This window comes from Euprymna scolopes, chromosome 45 (genome assembly GCF_053919585.1).
Source record: "Euprymna scolopes isolate OS-2025 chromosome 45, ASM5391958v1, whole genome shotgun sequence".
Lineage (NCBI taxonomy): Eukaryota > Metazoa > Mollusca > Cephalopoda > Sepiida > Sepiolidae > Euprymna > Euprymna scolopes.
Window position 1 is genome coordinate 17,566,373 of NC_136526.1, and position 22,010 is coordinate 17,588,382.

Below are 22,010 nucleotides of genomic sequence, written 5' to 3' on the forward strand. Positions count from 1 at the left end.
TATAGAGGTACAGGATACTTTCAGGTGTCAGTAGTTTTCTAGCACGGTAGAGAAAGCCTAACTTTTTCGCAGCGATAAATCTTTGAGTATGGAAGGTCCGTGATATATTCTGCTTCATTTTTAGGTGATGTAGTTCCTATATGAAGCTATTCTCTATTATAGATTAAGTACCTTTGTTATATTTTTGATAAAAATCAGGATTGTTGGAACTTTTCAAATAAGATATTTTATAGGTGTACTTAAAATATAGATATTATAAGATAAATGCAAAAAATATACTAAGATAAAATATGCCATAAACGGTATGTTTGAAGCATTTTTACATTTTATTTACATGACGGGAAGTGATTTTGATCTCTCTTTGTCTCTTTCGTTGGAATGAAATATTGAATAAATAAATCTCACCTGTTTGTTTAAATGTAATGTATGTATGCCTAAAACTTCCGACTTTCAAAAGATCAGTATCATTTTGAAGGTCGACGTTTCGGACGACAAGTATCGAAAAATTGGCCCAAAACATTAATTCCTTCATCCTCAACTGGGATGTTTTCTACAAGGAGGGGTCGATTTTTTTGCGAGCCATTTTTGTAAGTCATCATATCAGTTAGATTGACATTGTCTAATTTTAACGTTCCGAACTTCCGGCCGCGTCATGGAGTAGGGGTAAGACGTCAGGTTTTCTTTCAATTTCTTCTCCGCCTTCGCGTCACGGGTTCGAGCCTGCCTGCCTTCTACCACTTTTTTTGTTTTTTTGCTCAATACACCTGCAAACACTCGGGCAGTTCAGCTAAAACAATTTATCCAGTTAACCAATTAGTGATTTTGATTGCTCTCTTTGTCACTTCTTATGATTCATGTATATATATATATATATATATATATATATACTGTGTGTGCAAAACCAAGACTTCAAGATAAGGTGTTATGGCAACAAAAAGTGTATTACATTTTATGTTACAATTGTTTCAATGTCTAGTTCGACAATTTCAAGCATTATATCGTTTGAAAGTTTTCAATAACCAGCATTTCTTCAGACTTTATGAATAGACACACTTTTGGCAATGTAGCATTTTTGAATTTTTTTTCCGTAACAACAACCAAGGTAAATGTTTCTCGCATGCTTTTCCAGTTAGGGATCCCTCCTTTTTTTCTTTCTATTCAAAAAATGCTACATTGCCTAAAGTGTGTTTATTCATAAAGTCTGAAGATATGCTGGTTTTTGAAAATTTTCAAACGCTATAATGCTTGAAATTGTCGAACTGGACATGGAAACTATTGTAACATAAAATGAAATACACTTTTTGTTGCCATCAACACCTTATCTTTAGATCTTGATTTTGTACACACAGTATAATAATGCTACATTATGAAATGTGATAATTTTGTAGCTTAATCCTTAAGTAAACCATTTTTGGCTTAAAACCTATTGGTATATAAAAATTTACTGAATTACACGAACTCAGTATATTACATATAAGTCTCTCTCTCTCTCTCTCTCTCTCTCTATATATATATATATATATATGTATATATATATATAATCTTTGTTATATATATATATAATCTTTGTTATATATATATAATCTTTGTTATATATATATAATCTTTGTTATATATATATATATAATCTTTGTTATATATATATAATCTTTGTAATATATATATATAATCTTTGTTATATATATATATAATTTTTGTTATATATATATATATAATTTTTGTTATATATAATCTTTGTTATATATATATATCATCTTTGTTATATATATATATCTTTGTTATATATATACTTTTATATATATATATATAACCTTTGTTATATATATATACATATAATCTTTGTGTTATATATATATATATAATCTTTGTTTCTGTTTGAGTTCGTTCTTTAGAGACTATGAAACGGCTGAACAGATTTTCTTCAAAATTTACAGAACTTTAGTGTATGAGTCTGGAAGTGATCTTAGTTAAGTTTTGTCTCAGAATACTCCCGATAATTACCGATAAGCGATAATCAAAACCGTTTTTTTAATTTATCTATTAGCGGTAAAGCCATTTTCCTATGTCGTTGCTTAGCAACAATGATAGAATAGCGACCCGTGAAAATTCTAGTGGGTAAGATGATAGCGTGTTTTTTTTCTTCTTTTTCTTTTCTTTTTTGTTTGCTTTTTACATGACGTGGTCTGTAGGTTCAAACTCTGCACGTAAATTTCCACATATTTTTCATTAAATACAAATAATGCTATAAAACTTGAAAATGTAGGGGTTCTTTTTTCAAGCATGACGTTGTCTGTAGGTTCAATCCCCGCATGTAAAATTTCTTAATGTTTTTTTTTCATTAACTGGAAAGAAGTTTATATAATAATAAATACGAAGTCTGCATTAAATATAATGTAACTTTTTAGTGTATTTTACGAGCGGGCAATACCGGGCGGCGTGTTATATATAGTTATCCACGTACAGTACTGTTTCGCTGTATCACAGCTCATCAGTGCGGCTAGACAGGCAACTACCTCAAGCCAATCCGACCGCCCGTACGACATTCAAGGCTTTTAACCATTACGCTAATCGGCTGTTGCTGTACGGATAGTGAATTAACGATGTTTTGACATCGTCCGAAATACCTAAGCTCGATTTGTTTACACAAAGAGCATCGCTTAATACGTGTATCACTTCCCAATATGCTCAACTCAAGATGAGGAGCATTATAGTCATCCACATACAGTACTGTTTCGCTGTATCACACACACACACACACACACACACACACATATATATATATTACTGTCTAGCACTTGCTACACATATTTCGTTTTTAATATATATTGTCATCATTGTGTGTGAGAGAGATGGAGGAGGAACAGAGCACTAATAGCTGTCGGCTTTACACCATTTGTGCTGTTAATTAAGGTCACTTCTTAATTAAATATTGATTTTGTTTGATGCTCCATTTCAGTCTGCCCACCTTCCTCCCAAACCCACTCATCTCTTAAAAAAAAATCTTGCGTTTTTGTCAAAGAAAAAGTCTGTGGCGAAGGGAGGTGGTGTGAGCCGACGGATCCAGTAACTTGTTAATGAGCAAACAGGTGTGATCTAGTGATTGAATGATAAGCACAAATTCTTTTCCTCTTTCGAAGAATTACAGGCACACTATTCTCAAGCCGAATTACCGGTTGGTGTATAACGATACAATCTATTTTCCTCATTTTTGTTTAGTTCTTCTATCTATCTATCTATCTATCTATCAAATCAATTTATTATATAACCAAAGTATATTAGTCACTGATCGACCTGAAGTCTATCGTCGAGTATTCGGTTTCAATCAACTCTAAATGAGGACCGGATTTATTTAACACTAGCCTGGGTGCACGGCGTTGCCCGGGTGTTTGGAGGTGTATGTTGAGCAAAACAAAAAAAAGTGGTAGTATGCAGGCAGGCTCGAACCCGTGACGCGAAGGCGGAAAAGAAAGTGAAATGTGAAAGAAAGTGAAATATGTATATATACTTCAGAATAATGAAACATAATATATCTACTGCTATGCTAATCCAGTCAATTTTGGTCTTACAAAATATTATTAGATGCAATATTTTATATAAGATAATCCCAGCTGAATTAAATTGCTCAATATACAAGATAGGGCGAATGAATCAAAATTTATGTATTCAAATTATATGATTTTAAAAGGTTAATCTTCAAATTTAGAATTTTTTTATTGTTTGAAAACAAAGAATACAATTTAATAAATCTATTTATTAAATTGTATTCTTTGTTTTCAAACAACAAAAAATTCTAAATTTGAAGATTAGCCTTATCACATCATAATATTTAAATATCTAAAATTATATATATATATATATATATATATATATATATGGGTTTGTATTACTGTACACATAGATTCGAAAAAGTTGTCAAAAAACAAATATATAACAAATAAATGTTATCAAAGGCAAGATAAGTTACTTTTCTACCAAACTGGATATATTTTTTTGTGTTTTTATTCAATGTAACATGTTTATTCAGCTCGACAAACATGCAGTGTTTACCGATGTATTGGAAAATTTAAAATGGCGCCCGACTTTCTCTTTAACACGGTAAGTTTGGGAAAAGGTGTCATAAATAATAAACCAGACAAAATACTATTAAAAAACCACCGAATATATGTCAACTTATGTCACGGTAACATATATTGAGCGAATTTCTAACAGTATTTTACCTAGTTTAATACAAACCCTATATACACACACACACACACATATATATATATTTATATATATATAAACATACGCACACACACACACACACATATATATACACATATACATATATGCAAAAACACACACACACACACATATATATATATATATATATATATATATATATATATATATATATATATATATATAGAGAGAGAGAGAGAGAGAGAGAGAGAGAGAGAGATGTTTCCTGAATTATCATTGTTTCACGCATTCTCTGTGAAACTCCTTTTATTTCGTGTGTTTCCCTTTGGCTGACGAAGTTTAATTGAAATTTGTTGACGTTCATAATTCCTGTTGCCAAATTTTTGCCGCAGCACAATCCCAGTGACAAACGACTAAATAATACAATTATCCTGCACAGTCTGTCTAGAAGTGAGGAATTATCCGATGTCGGAAAGCTCTTCAGAAAATAGGGTTTAATATTTAGAGGCGGAATAATTATTACTTTTATTGTCACCTTCTCCCTTATCTCCGTCCTCCGTCCGTTAGAGTCGACGGACACAATTATAAATGTCTTCTTCATTTTGGCAGAACTTTAATTTTGGCTTCCCAGTAATTTTGGCACTACCGCGAGGGGGAACCGGTCTAGAGTTTCGGAAATTTCGGCCTAACCCCCTCCCCCTTCTCTGTCTCTCTCCTCGATAATGTCTGTCTTAGAGTTTTATATTGGCAGACGAGTAGCAGATGTGATCTGTTGGACAAAGAAACTTAAAAGAATCAAATAATCACAGGGTATGTGTGTATATATATATATATATATATATATATATATATATATATATATATATATATAATGTGCGCGTGCGTATATATATATATATATATATATGCCGAAACAACTGTAATGGTCTGTATATATTAAAGATAAAAATAAAGACTACATTGAGCTCTACTTCCGTATTGAGCACTTTTTGATGCCCCCTTTTTTATGCCCTTTTTTTTGACCACCATACATTGGATTTTACCTTGGATTATATATGTATATTTATATATGAAAGTATATGTAATTATGCGTATATATATATGTATCACTCTCTATAAATATTTGTGCATATACATGTGTTTTTATATATCTATTTGTAAGTATACATATATATCATAATAAAATCGTATTCTTGTCCGTTTGTAATCTGATTAATATGTACACTTTTTCGTTCGTTTATTTCATTCGACTATGATGTTTATACATGCTATTTATTCAAATGAAATCTACATTCAAGCAGAAACCTCGTTTGCATATTAGATTAAAGAAAATCCGTTTTAATAATCAGCGCCATGTAATTGTTTGTTGCAATAGAATTGCGGTAATTGTTTTATTTAGAAATATTATTTAAAGTTGATTTATTCAATTTAATTTATATTTAATCTCCTATGTAATAAATTTTCCTGGATATGACCTTAAACTATATCCAGTGATGAGGCCCCAGCTTGTGGCCTTTGAGGAGTGTGGAGCCACCATTTGTCATTGCTCCCAGGTCCACTATTGTTGTCATATTTTAGCTCGGTCATCTGCTACTAGTCTCTCACTCTTTGACAGAGTTAAAAAAAAAAAAAAGTGTCGCGAACTTAATAGGTCCCGAACTGTCAGCTAGGTTTCAGCTTCTCTCCCACCGACGAAATGTTGGATCCCTCTGCCTGTTTTACAAGTACTTTAACTGTAGATGCGCCGACGAACTACAAACCCTTGTATCCCCTCGACGTAAATATCCCCGACAAACCCGACAAGCAGCAAAATCCCACCCCAGATACAGTCGAGATACCCAGATGCCAGAAAGCCTTCTACTCTAATAGTTTCTTCCCCAGTACGACTGGACTTTGGAAATCCCTTCTGGGTTTCTGATTCCCCGACCGTACTGACATGCAGAAGCTCAAGCGTAATGTAAACAGATATCTTGCTGCTTAACTCCCCACATTGTATCCCTGCAATTGTGTCACTGTGTCACAGATAGTAGCCCCTACATCAAAGTGGCACCGAGCCTTGTTTGGAGCGAAAAGGCAATATATATATATATATATATATATATATATATATATATATATATATATATATATATATATATATATATATAATGTCACCCATATACAGTACTATTTCCCTATTTCAACAACCAACGAATAAAATGACTTGGATTATTTCAATCATATAATAAAATGACTGCAGAAATTCCCCTCTGCACCAAAGAATCGTAGATTTGCAACAACAGTTGCCACATAAAAATTCAATACATCTAACCCAATAGCCAATATCTTATGTACCTTTCGAGCACCATTTTTGATACATTCAGTCGCGATAATAAAATTTTACATTGCATTTGACGAGCAACACCATCAAAATCCCAACGTCTTTAAAAGAAAGAACCCTACTTTTCCCTCTAACTATTTAGTCTTAACACTACTACTGGTTGTGACTGATACCGATGCGACATTTTCCACATAATTGGCCCATAGACATAACATAATCTTTCCGATTTCTGATTCATAAATAATAACGGCTCTCTTGCCAAAGTTCGTCCATTCTCTTTGGCTGAACGCTGAAAAATCTCATATTCCGGAATTCGATGTTTATACATAAACGAACAGTTTCTAAAATTAACAAATGGCGTCACTAACAGATATGTCTTTTCGTACGGTGTCAAGTTCATTACATCTTTAGATTATTGCCGTCGTGTGTGTATGTGTGTACGATACAAATATCTCTAATAATTGCTTTAACCAAACTGTGCCACAGCAACGGGTGGCGAAGTACAGCTATTTAAATATATAATATTAACACTCGAACAGTAGTCATTGAGAAGAAAAGAAACTAAAATAAAAATAGGCTAAATTTATTTTTATTTTGCTTTAAATAAATTGTAGATGTTAATAATAAATGGTTATGCACTTATGTTACCGTGCTATTTTTCATATCGTATTTAAAAGTTATCATAGTCGTGTTTGTGTGTGCGCGTATGTTGTGTGTGCGTACGATGTAAACCACTTTAATACTAGCGTTAACAAAAATGAGCCACAGCAACGGCTTGCCGGGTACAGCTATTTAAATATCAACATTCGAACAGTAGTCATTTAAAAAAATAACTAACATAATAATAGGTTAAATTTATTTTTTATTTTGCTTTAAATAATTCGTTGATGTTAATAATAAAAATGCCTATGCACGTATGTTACCGTGCTATTGAAAATAGAACTAAAATAAAAGTAGGCTAAAATTATTTTTATCTTTCATTAAATAAATCGTAGATGCTAAAAATAAAAAAGTTGCTTTTGCACTTATGTTACCGTGTTATTTTAAAAAATCGTATTTACAGGCTATTACAGTCGTGTTCGTGTGTGTGTGTGTGTGTGTGTGTGTGTGTGTGTGTGTGTTTGCGTACGTACGATGCTATGCAACTCGCTTTAATACTTGCTTTAACCAAACTGAGCCATAGCAACGCATGGCCAGATACAGCTGGCTTAATATATTTTCAATTTACATTAGCCAACTTCATTTGCCTTAATAAAATAAAAGTAGTTTATTAATTTATGCTGTGAGAGTTATTTCCCTTTTAATTTTCATAGACGAAAATGGATGTGCTTTATGTTTCCATAAATCAAACATGTCGTAAACTTGCAGGAAAATCGTAAAACGTTAGGATATTCGGAGTATCTTAAATCTTATCTGACTAAACCCTCCGCCCGCGAATATATTTCAACTTAGCAACACCGTGTATAAACCGCTAGTACCTATGCTATATAGAGAGATATTAGAAGGATGATATACAAAACAATTATATTACATGGTGGGTGGTTATTGTTCTTATAATGGCACCAAAACGACGTATAGTATATAGTCAGATGTGATTGATATCAAAACAGTTATATGTTATATATAGTGGTGGGAGATATTTCTTATAACACAGCCCGTTATAAACGTATAAATGATATGTATGTTGCTTAGCCAGAGAATATCATATCGACATATAAACTGAGTCCTGTTGTATCAGAGAGTTATCACACCGGTATATATTACAGTTCATATTTACATAAACGTATCATTTTTTATAAGAAGAATAATATATGCTTCATACCTTTCTTTCTTCAAGAATTCTTCTAGCTTCACTGCTGGGATCCGTGATGAAACATGAAATGGCCAACACCATAACTAATTCAGACCTCTGTTCTTCTTTCTTTTTTGAAACCACGGAACAAAACTTTATATTATTAAAAAATATTTATTTTAGTTGTCTCAAATGGTCTTCACAAAGTCTGCATTTCGTCTACATGCTTGTCCTTCACAGCCTCGCTTCCTGGCTTAAAGTACGTCTATTCACTCTCGTGACTAAACTGCAACTCTCGACTCTAAACTTCCCGACTTCTGGACCTCAGTTCTGTTACGTCATCATTCAAAAAGCACACGAATCTCTAACGTGTTGCCTACCCAAGGTTATTTTGTTTATTTAACCTAGCTAATTTATGTAAACATCTTCAGCTAAAACCCATTGCTACACTTTATTCGATAAACAATAAATAACTCCCAATATAAACTATTTTAACAATATCACTGAATAGATAGATAAGTAGATAGATAACAACTAATTAACTTTTTAACGATGTTAGTTATCCAACATATATCTAAAAATGCCAGCGGAGGTTTACGTTATGTTTGGAGAAACATAGAAAAACCGAATGAAATTATTAAAATAATCAACGTTTCGTCCTTATTTCAGAGGACATCTTCAGGATATTGAAGTAAAAACGCAAGAAAAGAAAAAGTCATAGATCATACGAAAAAGAGAAACAGTAACGCACACATATGTTTGTCCTTCCCAACATGGGTAGGATTCAAAAACTGTTTCTCTTTTTCGTATGATCTATGACTTTTTCTTTTCTTGCATTTTTACTTCAATATCCTGAAGATGTCCTCTGAAATAAGGACGAAACGTTGATTATTTTAATAATTTCATTCGGTTTTTCTGTTTCTCCAAACATATGTATGTATGTATATATATATATATATATATATATATATATATATATATATATATATATATATATATATAAAGAGCATGCTTTGAATCGACCTGTTACGCACACCATTTGAAAAGGGAAAATTTTTCCGAAATTAATAATGGAATACGTCGCATGAATTACAAGTAAGACATTTTACCATACAACTGAATATATATATATACATATATATATATATATATATATATATATATATATGTACTTGTTGATTTGTAAATCGCCACTTGTTCACGTCTCCTCTTACCAACAGCGACTATAATTCATTCCTCGCATTGTTACAGCCTTCTAAATCTCTTTTACATACCTATCCCACACAATGCTTCAAGCAAACTACATATCAATCCTATCTAAATATACGTATATATAAGTATATGTCCATAATTCTCCCTCTCTCTTTCTTTTATATATATATATATATATATATATATATATATATATATATATATATATATATATATATATATATAAGGCCGCCCGGCATAGCCCGCTCGTAAAATACGCTTACATATGATATTTTGATAAATGACGATTTCGTTTTTATTATATTATATTTGACACAATATATTTATTAATGATTTTAAAAGTTTTTAAAAAGTGACTCGAATGAAAAAGGAATCGAAACCAAAACGTTTAGCTTACGATTTACTTTTTTCCTTTGACGATAATGTCTGAGTTAAGAAGACATGTTTGCTGCAAGGCTAAAAATTAAAACATGAACAATAGCTATTACATTACGCATGCATATTCGTAATGCCGTCGTTCAACCTTTATCTGACAAATTACATTTTTTTATTTTAACTTTTGTATCGATTTTCCCCGGCTAAAACCCAAATATAAAATTTCTCATGGACTTGAATATCCTATATATTAAGTTTCGTGTCCGTAGACCAAAAAAACTGACGGAGGAGTTTGGTAGGCAACTTTTTTTAAGCAAATATATATACGCAAGAAAGAATTTTGTGTTTACTATAGCCCTTTTACGCAAACATTACGCAAGTATAAATCATGTAGAATATCTGCATGAATATATTTACAAATATATAAATAAACTAGTAGGGAATTAATTAAAATGAATGTTTCAAAAGAATATTAAAATTTGCTAAATCTTTTGCAGATGGGTGCAACCCCATTAAAAGGTCATTTTGATGGGATGTCTCCTAACGGCTTCGGCTGCATGGAGACAGGATAGTACCAGTCACGGATTCGTCACTTGACACTCAGCCCAACAGGTGAGGGGCCGGGAACCGGCCCAGCACCTGTTGGACTGAGGTACACCGCCTGGGTAATACCTAGGAGGTCCACCCTCCCAGGCCTTGCCACTGGGCTTTCCGGTGGGGCAAGTTTATTGCTTGCTGCCTGAGGCGCCCCGACCGGGGAATGCCGACGGGGTTACTCAGGCAATTTTTAAAATTGCAGGAATGCCCCTCCTTTAGGGGAGTCTGCGGGTATCCCACTTTCCAGGCCTTGTGCCAAATATTGCCGATGTGGGCGGCAATTAAATTAAATGTATACTATATTCTAGCTCTGTCCTGAGCACTCTGTAATAATCACGCGAGTTTCATCGGATTTGCATCTAGGAAACCAATCGAGATGATTATTACATGCATATCTATCTATCTGTCAGCCTATCTATCTATCTATCTATCTCCCTCTCTCTCTCTCTCTCTCTCTCTCTCTCTATATATATATATATATATATATATATATATATATATAGTAGCGCCAGTACCGTTGTAGTGACTGCAATTAATTCTTGGAAAATATATAGGCGAGATATGCTGATTAATTTTCCGTTAATCACAATTCGATTAAGCATTAATCTCGTCTTGCTCATAACTAATCAAGATTTGATTGTCTGTGGCCATTTCGGAAAATGGCAATTCGTTACAATTACTTCAGCGCTGGTAAAAACCTTAAATATCGAATTCCGTCATCTGTTATACCGCAACTCTTTTTGAATATATAGACAAGCTAAAATACATATATATATATATATATATATATATATATATATATATATATATATATATATATATATATATATATATATATTAGCAGATTTCACATACGCATACACGTATATATATTTATTTCATGGATTTTCATAAAATATTATAAAGAGATATATTTTATGTATAAATTTTTCGTATTAGTGATCATACCTGATATTTTTTTTTACACGGTGGTCACCACTTATCAAGGCCCGGAAGCCACTCAGGGATAAGAGTTATTGCAAGTACATTACGTTAGTGTGGAGATTTGATGAAGTGTTTACTTAAGGGGGCGGTTCATTAGGAATTTGTTTGCGTTGGACTTGAAGACATCCAAGTTGTAGTCAGGTGGGAAGCAGGCAGACGGAACAGAGTTCCACAGGCGTGTAGTTCTAAGAAAGAAGCTTTGTTCATGGAATCCACGTTTTGATTTAGGCACAGATAAAGAGTGGGGGAAATTTTTCACATTGAATTCAGCGAGATGGGTGTTTTTCGTGAAAGATTGGCGAGGGGGACCGGAGATTGGAGTTCAGACGAGCACCTGCCATGGAAATAACGATAAAACAAGGCTAGGCTCGCAACGTCTCTTCTGTGGGAGAGAGGTTGCAGGGTAGAGAAAAGGGTATCCCCACTAAGCCACGAAGTCTATTTTGTACTCTGTCAAGGCAGGATAGGCTGTTTTTAGCAGCTCCTGCCCAGATATGGCAGCAGTATTCCATCCTTGGACGTACTTGGCTTTTATATAGATAGAGAATTGCATCAGTAGTTAGATTAGAGTTAGATAGTACTTTATAAAAATGTATGGCAATTAAGCTACACAGAATCGTCCGCCTTTCATCCCTATAGGGAATCGTCAGGCTAGAATGCATAAAATGTTTTGTGTTCCATGTTTTATGTATATACACGTAGTGCCCATTTCAGCTAGTCAACCAATCAGATTCATTGTTACTCGTATTTGCAGGTTTTTGTATTTATCAGCCAATTGCCGAACTCCATTAAACTCCATATATATATATATATATATATATATATATATATATATATATATATATATATATATATATATATATATATATATAGTCATAGGGGATTCTTTCAATAAGTTTCCAGACTTTTTTGGTCCAGACATCTAAAATTTTCGTAAACTCTTGAAAATTTACCGTGTTATTGCTATATCTCCTATTAGATGACTAGCCACTGTTTATGGTTTCAGGTTAAAAGGAACAGCTACATTAGGAATTGGAATACACCCTACTAAAGCCTAATTGTCATAACTGGTGAATTTCAAAAATGCAATCTGAATGTGAAGACACGTTAGAAGAACTATGTAAAATAAAATTGTGTTTTAAACTTGGAAAAATGCCGCAGAGACGTATGGAATGCTTCGGACTGTTTTTGGACCATCTTACATGAATCTAGCATGTTTTTAAGTGGCATAAGAGATTCAAGGAAGGTAAGGAATCTGTGAGAGATGATAAGAGGTGTAGGGGGAGAAAGAGAGTCAGAATATCAGAGTTGATTGGCCAAATAAAGAAGTTCATGAATAAGGATTGTCGTTTGTCCGTAGATACAATAAGTGTACATTTTAATGTCAGTGTGAGAACTGTACACACACTTATTTGCGAGGAACTGCAGATGCGGAAGATTTGTGCAAATACACCAGTCCAAAACTCCATCCTTGTCACAGACTATTTGACCAAAATGGACATCAAGACAGTACTGTACCCTCCTTATAGTTCAGACCTTGCTCCCTGTGAATTTTGGTTATTCCCTAAGGAGAACCTTAGAGGCTATCGTTATGAGACAATCGAGGTAACGAAAAAGGCTGAGACGAGAGTCATTGACATGCTCACACAAGGGGACTTTTATGGGGCCTTTTGGAAGATGGAACGGCATTGTAGTCGGGGGTGCTTACTTTGAAGAGGACTACAGTTTTATATGTGTACTATCAATAAAAGTGCCCATACGAAAAAAGGCACCTCGTACATTTATTTGCATATATGATCACTTCATTTAATCACATAAATTAATATATGAAGATATGATTCTATGCGTAAAATTTTCAGTATTTACTTCAACAGTGCTCAATATATAGGTAGAGCTAGGTAATACGTTATGAAAATATATATGGCAATTAAGCTTCACAGAGTATTTCGCGTTTCATTCTCGAGCGAAATCGTCAGGAATAAATGTAAAGACAAATTGAAAGTATATATATATATATATATATATATATATATATATATATATATATAATAAAATACGCATCAAGCGCGCTTGAAACCAAATCACAATGTAATATTAGGAAAATAAACAAATATTTTACTTGTTTGAAATTTATCACAAATATATTTCCGAGGTATACTCCATCTTCAGTGTGTTGTTTTGTTTCTTTTTTTTTCCTTTTCTTCTTCCTCGCCATGTTGTAAATTTGGAGCAAGAAGTCTGTTTGTATAGAGCCGGGCGTTGTATCTGGCGGTTGTATTTTGAAATGTTTGAACTGTGCGTAGGTAACGCGGGAATAACGTCAAGAATAAGAGTTCAATAGAAACGTTGTTTTAATTTGAATAAAATAAAATACACATCAAGTGCGCTTGAAACCAAATCACAAAGTAATATTAGGAAAATAAACAAATATTTTACTTGTTTGAAATTTATCACAAATATATTTCGGAGGTACACTTCATCTTCAGTGTGTTGTTTTGTTTCTTTTTTTCTTCTTCTTTTTTTCAAGCGTATTTTATTTTATTGAAATTTCTATTGAACTCTCATTCTTGACATTATATATATATATATTAGCTAGACATACAATACACTTAAGCCTAGTAATTTACTTAATGCAGATTGGTACGTATTATTATAGAATCAATGCTCCATTGAATAGTATATATTACGGGAGATAATTTACCCGGTGGACTAATTCGCAAAAAAAAAAAAAAAAAAAAAACTTATAAATTTTACATAATAGCTGTCATAAACTGGTCGAAAAAAAAAACACAAAATTAATTAAAATAATAATTAAGTAAATTATTTAATTTATCAACTGTGCAAGAGTGTAAAAATGATTTTACCTCTATTGAAACCATTAAGCTGCTTTCTTTATTGTTTTTTAAACGAAACTGATACAAAATGATTTCCGTTTTTGTTTTTGCAACATTGTTTTCATTCTTTGACCCTGCAAGAATTGGTTAATTAAAATCCGGATGATTTAATTAGTTTTTAGAACATCTGATGAGATTATTGACCCCCGATTGATCTCGATCGACCATTGCTCTGATTTCCACGAGATCAAATGATGTCGCGAGCACCATTAACTTCAGATTTTTGTATAAAACAAAATGTGTTAAGTTTTAATAGTCTGGTTACAGTTTTATCTTCAGGCTAGTCTCCTAATCAAGATTGATCTGTAATATTTAGATTACAAGCGAGGGGGGGCGCCCGACTTTTCCTGGGAGTAAAGTACGCTTAAATATTAATATTTTAATTTGTCCAGAGAGTCGTGATTTCAAAAAGCAAAAAAAAATTTTTTTAAATGTATTTAGGTGCCATCAGTTTGAATCGAAAGCGAAACTGTAAAATTCAAAGCTGGTGACGTTACCACTATACCAAGGCGCTGTATGTGGGAGGACATGAACATCTAACAAGAAGTACAAACCTAACATCAACATCTACCCTGACTAGGATATAGATATATTAACACCCGTTCCTTTGTCTGTATATATATATATATATATATATATATATATATATATATATATATATATATATATATATATATATAACATAAAAAAACATTTAACCTAGGTTTCAAATAGGTCAGGACGCTCACTACTAAAATAGCACACACAAAGAAATGGGTGAACCGGAGGTTAGCTGGGCTTTTGTCCTGTAAGTGCCTGCTAATTGGCTGATTAGGAAGGCTGCGGTAGAAACTAGAAAGCTGATTGGCTAACAAAAAACTCAATAGAAGGTGCATATATAAAAACGCGAGACAACCTCACAATTCTCGCATAAGCCTGATGAATCCTACCGTGGATAAAACGCGGAATATTCTGTGTAGCTTAATCGCCATATATATTTTATAACTTACTACCTAGCTCTACCTACGTATTGAGCACTGTTGAAGTAAATACTTAAAGTTTACGCATAAATCTATACTTTCGTATATTTATTCATTTGATTAAATGAAGTAGTCATATATATATATATATATATATATATATATATATATATACCTATAATTCCGTATTCCTTTGGTGTGTAGTGATATTCATATTAAAAACCCTATTTTTCTATTTATTTAAAAAGGAAATACAATTTTCTTATATATGAGTTATCGAATTGCATTCATTAGCAAAAGATCTAACTAATTTGCATATTCTTTTAAACATTCATTTTTAATTAATTCCCTATTAGATTTTTCAGTTTTCTTATAGGGTGATCACCTTTAGTTAACTATTACGGGTAATTATATTCATGCAGATATTCTACATGATTTATACTTGCGAAATATTTGCGTAAAAAGCTTACAATGAACACAAAATCGTTTCCATATATATTATGTATACGTATATATTTTTGTTTCATCTATCTGTCTATCTATCTATCTATCTATATATCTATATATATATCTATAAAAGTGAACGTGTTTGTCTGTCTGTCTGTGTACATTTCCCTACGCAATAACTCTGTCAATTTTTAGTCTATAGACTCGAAATTATGAATCGTGTTACTCAATATATATATATATATATATATATATATATATATATATATATATATATATATATATATATATTGAGTAACACGATTCATAATTTTGAATTAAAAATCAGTTTCAAAAGAAAAAAATCAACTTGAGTGTACGATCGTTTCGGAAACGATATTCATTTTATTGAACTTGACAATAACTATTGACAATAATTTCACAAAAGTTTTGTGCTATTAAAACATAGTCCCCTCATCAGCAAAAATAGGAGGGGGGAGTTAAAGATACCAAAATAAATCTAGCATTTTAGTCGTGAGCCAGGCAGATATTCTTGGAGATATTTAAAAACAAAATAAAGAAAACGAAGTTATTAATTAAATGTTAATCTCTTCCCTATATAAATAAAATGAACTCATTTTTTCACGTCAGATTTTGACCTTAATAGGATTAAAAATCAAGATATTTCATGCAAATATAATATGCACAAACGGCAGAACAATATCTGAGGTATGTTATAGGCTTATTATTTCTCAAATTCCTCGATAATCTTAGATTTCTATACTTTTTCTGCTGAGAAGTCACGGCCAAAATCGGTTAAGATCAATGGAAGTGGTAAAATATTTTCTCTCTAATAAATTCCTCCTCCCCCTGCCACCACTTAACACCGTTTGGGGATCGTTCACAAGGAACAGTTGAGAAGAGAACACCGGTTTGGCTTCGTAGTTCTTTCATGTGAAGTTATTTAAAATCACTAAACTAAGCTGCAGTGCTCTGTGGCGTAGTGGTTAGCGAGCTGGACAATTCACATTATATTTTCACGTTCGCGCCGACCTACCGTAGTCGTTTTTTTTTTTTTTTGTTTTTTTTCCTGAACAACTGGAATGGACTTTTCTTGGTGGCCGAACTGTTAACGTTGCAGATGTTTTTTTTGTTTTTTTTCACACTTTATTTTCCTACTTTTACTCATGACTCCGGGTTTGATCCTTCCTACTTACCTACCATAACATTTTTTAAAACTCCCCCCCGTCCCGGAAACAAACACTCGGGCAACGCCGGGTACCCCCGCTAGTAAATGAAATAAAATAGAAAATTAGGAATATGGTTAAAAGAAAAATTGTCTTTTTTTATCCTTTTGAAACTGATTTTTCAATTCAAAATTATGAATCGTTTTACTCAATATTAATATAGCTCTAGGATATCTATACCTATTGAGCTTATTATATATCTACATTGCAATGAGCACTGCTTTGTTTTAATATTATTAATGCATTTGCTAATACATTAAAATAAACTCTGCTCTTTAGTTAACAGTTAATAAAACATGTTAAAAAACACTTTGAAATGAGTTAAAAACATATTTAAGCTGAAAAGGAAACACTAGATAAATGGATAGTCCTTAATCCGCGGAGTTTCGAAGAAATACTTTCCTTCTCATCAGAGGTTAGGAATTAGCAAAATTCGGGATCGGATTTTGCATGCAGAAGTATTTGATGAAACAACAAGTAAGTCAACGATCTTACTTGAAAACAAAAATAAGTTAAGCAGAGGGAATATGGCGAAGAAAAAGGTGGTTACACATGAATGGATAGTCTGGTGGAAGATAAAAAATCCAGTGTCAGTAAAATCCAAATGTATAACTTCAAGAAAGTTTTAAAGAATTTCCATTTGTACAAGTAAAATACAAGGAAATCCCGTAATTGGAAGGAGATGGTCCATAATAATCCAAAGGCAGAAATCCATGAAATAATTATATATATATATATATATATATATATATATATATATATATATATATATATATTGGTATTTGATGTTGTTGTAGTAGGGGTTTTAGTGAAGTGTATCTCTCCACGGTACTCCGTCATGTATAATAACAGCAACTCATTATCCTTTTTGGCTTTTATATTTTTCTTATTTTTTTTTCTGCAGAGAATTAAATATGATGAGTCTTCTTACGTCGGGGTGGGAGAACAGAAGTCCACCAAAAACACGACTGTCTCATCTTGCAAACAAAGCCAAAGAGAGCGTAACTAGTCTTTCTTTTTTTCCATGTGTCACTATTCTCTAACACTTTCGGAAAGCAGCTTCCTGTTTACCACATCACTACTCGTTTCTTAGGAATGGGTTATGTTACACAGGTGTGTCCTTGGCCGGTGTAGCGTAAAATATTCCCCTGTAAAAATTCTTCTTTTTATCTATAAAGCGAAGAAAGACTATTTTTAATATGGTCAAGCCCAACTATAATCTGACGTAATATTGTAAACAAACATAGACGGAATTCGATGAACGACATTGGCATTATAATTTTATTTTATTTATTTATTTATTTATTGTCAATCAGTACACCAGGCAAATTATTTCTCGTAATACATACACACATACATACATACATGCATATATTCAATAGAGGATTTATTTTATAATAATGCATATGCAATCTGTATAAATTAAAATATCATATTTAAACGTATTGTACGACCAGGGAATGCTAGGCAGCCAGCTAATACTTCATAGACGGTGACATGCAAAAGGAGAAATCGTCTCCAACACATTACAATTTAGCAAGTATTGAATCATATTTAAACAGTCAGCTGTGGTAAAAAGACGAGTTTTTGCTGTGAATGTAATACAAAGAGGAACAAAACAGTAGTGCTTAGTCAAATTATTTGTCATAATATTTTTCTGTACTAGGATTTATACTTATGTCTATTGGGGTAGACAATCAAGGAGTTGTCAGGCATTGCCAGGATACGGTTAGACCTGTGCACATCGCTATTAATAAAACAGAATTGTCTGTTAAATATCCTTTTTTTCATGGACAAATACGTAGCTTTTGATAGTATATAAAAGGAGTCAATAGGTTATCTCCCCTTGTCTATTCTGTTAGATTTGACATAAGCTTGAAATGAAATGCTATTTTGTTTTTCAGGGTGTCGCCAGGCAGGCGTGACCTTTTCCACCTCCCTGCCCTCGGCTACACAAAAAACCTATCATCTAGCCCAATCTGACTCATGTTTACATTTTGGGATTGTCCTGGCAGATTGTACATGCATCCCCACAAGAACAGTACATATCTGATAAAAGGACCCTAGAAGTGGGGAACCGGAGCGCCCCCGACGGGGTTTCTCACCCATTGTGTTACACAAATATTTATACTAGAATGGTCTTCAAGGACCCTTGTCATGAGTCAGATATGTCCTAAGATGGAGTAGTGTTACCACATTTAAAGAGGTGCCGCTCCAAACACCTCTGCTTTTAAGAGACTACAAAAACAGCTTTGCAATCTAGTTTTGGGGGTGATCTCTTGCATTCTTTGTGGGTCCTTTCTCGCTGAAAAATCGCAGCTAGTTTTTCTCTACTGTAGCCTTATCTTATTCTATGGAAGACTAGCCTGAGTACCCGACGTTGCCCGGGTGTTTGGAGGTGTGCGTTGAGCAAAAAAAAAAAAAAAAAAAAATACTAATAAATTAAAAAAAAAAATAGTGGTGGTAGGCAGGCAGGTTAGAACCCGCACCGTGAAGAAGGAAAAGAACGTGAAAAAAAACGTGACGTCTTTGCTGTTGCGCCTATCATCAAACCAGAAGTGACGTAGGTTTAAATTGAGGCTAGTCAATCAATAAGAGGGGATGACTTTCGAAAATATCGGCGAAAAAAAAGAAACCCCTCCCTGTGGAATCGTGCCCAGTTGAGGGCGAAGGAATTAATAGTTTTAGCCAATGTTTCCATATTTGTCCTCGAGCTTCAAAACGATACCATTGTCATGAAAATCCCTCGCCTCTGTCGTAATTTTTTGCGAGATATAAATACATACATACATACATGCATTTAAACAGACAGGTGAGATTTATATTACAGATGTCCGACTGAGCTCCAATGATTTGTTCATCCTTGTATTACATTTACAGTAAAAGTTCGTCCTCTTACCAATCTGAAAATAATTCTTAATCTTTTCTACATGTGTTTCACGTCAGCCGCAATTTCTATGAACAAAGTTTATTTATAAAAAAAGAAAACTTAGCATTTGTGAAATTCTGTTTTGCAGACTACAACATGATCATCTTCAAATCCAGCATCACCAAATACTTGTCATAAACTATCCTCATAAGTAATCAAACACTGTTCATTCCATTGATTATTTTCAATCCTCTCATAACATTCTTCATCATTAAAGAGACAATCCATTGAATTAACTCTTATCTTTGAGTAGATGTTTAGCCTTGATAAATCTGTACTACTATATTTTTTGTGCATGATATACATTTTAAAACCCTTTTTTTTTCGATTTATTTAAAAGGAAAATACAACTTTGGGTTGTGGAATTGCATTAATCTGCAAAGATCTAGCTAATTTGAATATTCCTCTACACATTCATTTTAATTAATTCCCTATTAGTTTTTTTTTGTTTTGTTTTCTTATGGGATGATTATCTTTAGTAAACTATTACGTGTAATTATATTCATGCAGATATTCTACATAACTTATACTTACGTAATATTTGCGTAAAAAATTGTATTTTCTTTTCAAATAAATAGAGAAAAAAGTGTTTTTAATATGAATAGCAATACACACACACATAAACAAAATTAGAAGTATAGACGAAGGCCAGAGGAGTAGTTGGCTGAAACGTCATGAAAGAATAACTAAAAAGATGAGGATAACACTCCGCAATAAATAAATTAATACAATAATACTCATCTCAATAATAAATTCCAATATATATATATATATATATATATATATATATATATATAGTAATTTATAAAATATATATGGCGATTAAGCTACACTGAATATTCGGCGTTTCATCCACTCTAGGATTCCTCAGGCTTATGTGGATGAAACGCTGAATATTCAGTGTAGCTTAATCGCCATATATATTTTATAAATTACTAACTAGCTCTACCTACGTATTGAGCACTTTTGAAGTAAATACTTAAAGTTCACGCATAAATCTATACTTTCGTATATTAATTTTATGTGAGTAAATGAAGTAGTTATATATATATATATCATTCGGTTCGGACCCGACCATGAAAGATAATAAATACACGTGGATTTATAAGACTCAAAAATCCAACCTTGATCGCTCTTCAGGGCTCGTGGCGCAGTGAATAGAAACGTTGAATCTCTACAGTTCCAAGTGAGAATTGTCTGAAGATAGTGGTTTCGATCCTACCTAAAGTCGACCAGAGGCTTACTTGGCCAAAAACCTGGTGAAACGCCAACAACTATGGATGGCAGTAATTGCTGGGTATGCAGTTAGGAGATTCAGAGTTCCTATCCCGTTGCGGTTACCACCTGACGAAAGCCAGAGGAATAGTTGGCCGAAACGTCATCAAACAACAACTAATAAAGATGAGGATAATAGTCGGCAATAAATAAATTAACAATCACCTCATTCTATTTTACCAGCAAATCCACATATTTTCTTTTCATATTGAGTGACTAATAAATAATGTACCTGTGTCAGACAGCTGAATTTCCATCCATCCATAGCCCTTGGGCCCCTGTAGATGTTTTTGTAGCGAGGAGTTCTTTTTACAGGGTGATGGTGCTGACCCTACGCCCAACCTTCCCAGAAGGTACATACAGCGCCTAGCCTTCCCAAATGGTCACCCATCTGGTACTGGCCAGGCTCAACGTTGCTTAACTTCGGTGATCTAGCGAGAACCGGTGTGTCAACGTGATTGTGCCGTACATAGACAGCTAAATTTAGTAAATAAAAAAAAACTTTTTTCGGGGTTTAGGTGTTTTTCTTCGATTCTTACTTGAGCATAATTAAAAAATATATCTACAAACTTTCAGACTATTATTGTTCCGACTTCCTGATTTATGGCAGCGGTGAAAATTATTTGGAGAGAGAAAAAATGAATAAAAAGATCGTCAAAATGTCTTTTTCTTAAAAAAAACAAAAAAAAACCCCACAGAGTATTGCTTTTTTATGGCATCGAAAGTAAATATCTTTTTGCCATTTATTTTCTAGTTTTATACACTGGAGGTCTTGAGTAATTTTAGAAGACGAAGATGTTCTAAGAATTTGGGACTGG

General features: G+C 32.9%; 1 pseudogene; it reads right to left on the reverse strand.

The window, feature by feature from the left end:
* Positions 1-21,546: 21,546 nt before the first annotated feature.
* Positions 21,547-21,663, reverse strand: LOC145270001 (5S ribosomal RNA; annotated as a pseudogene).
* Between the last annotated feature and the right edge of the window lie 347 nt (positions 21,664-22,010).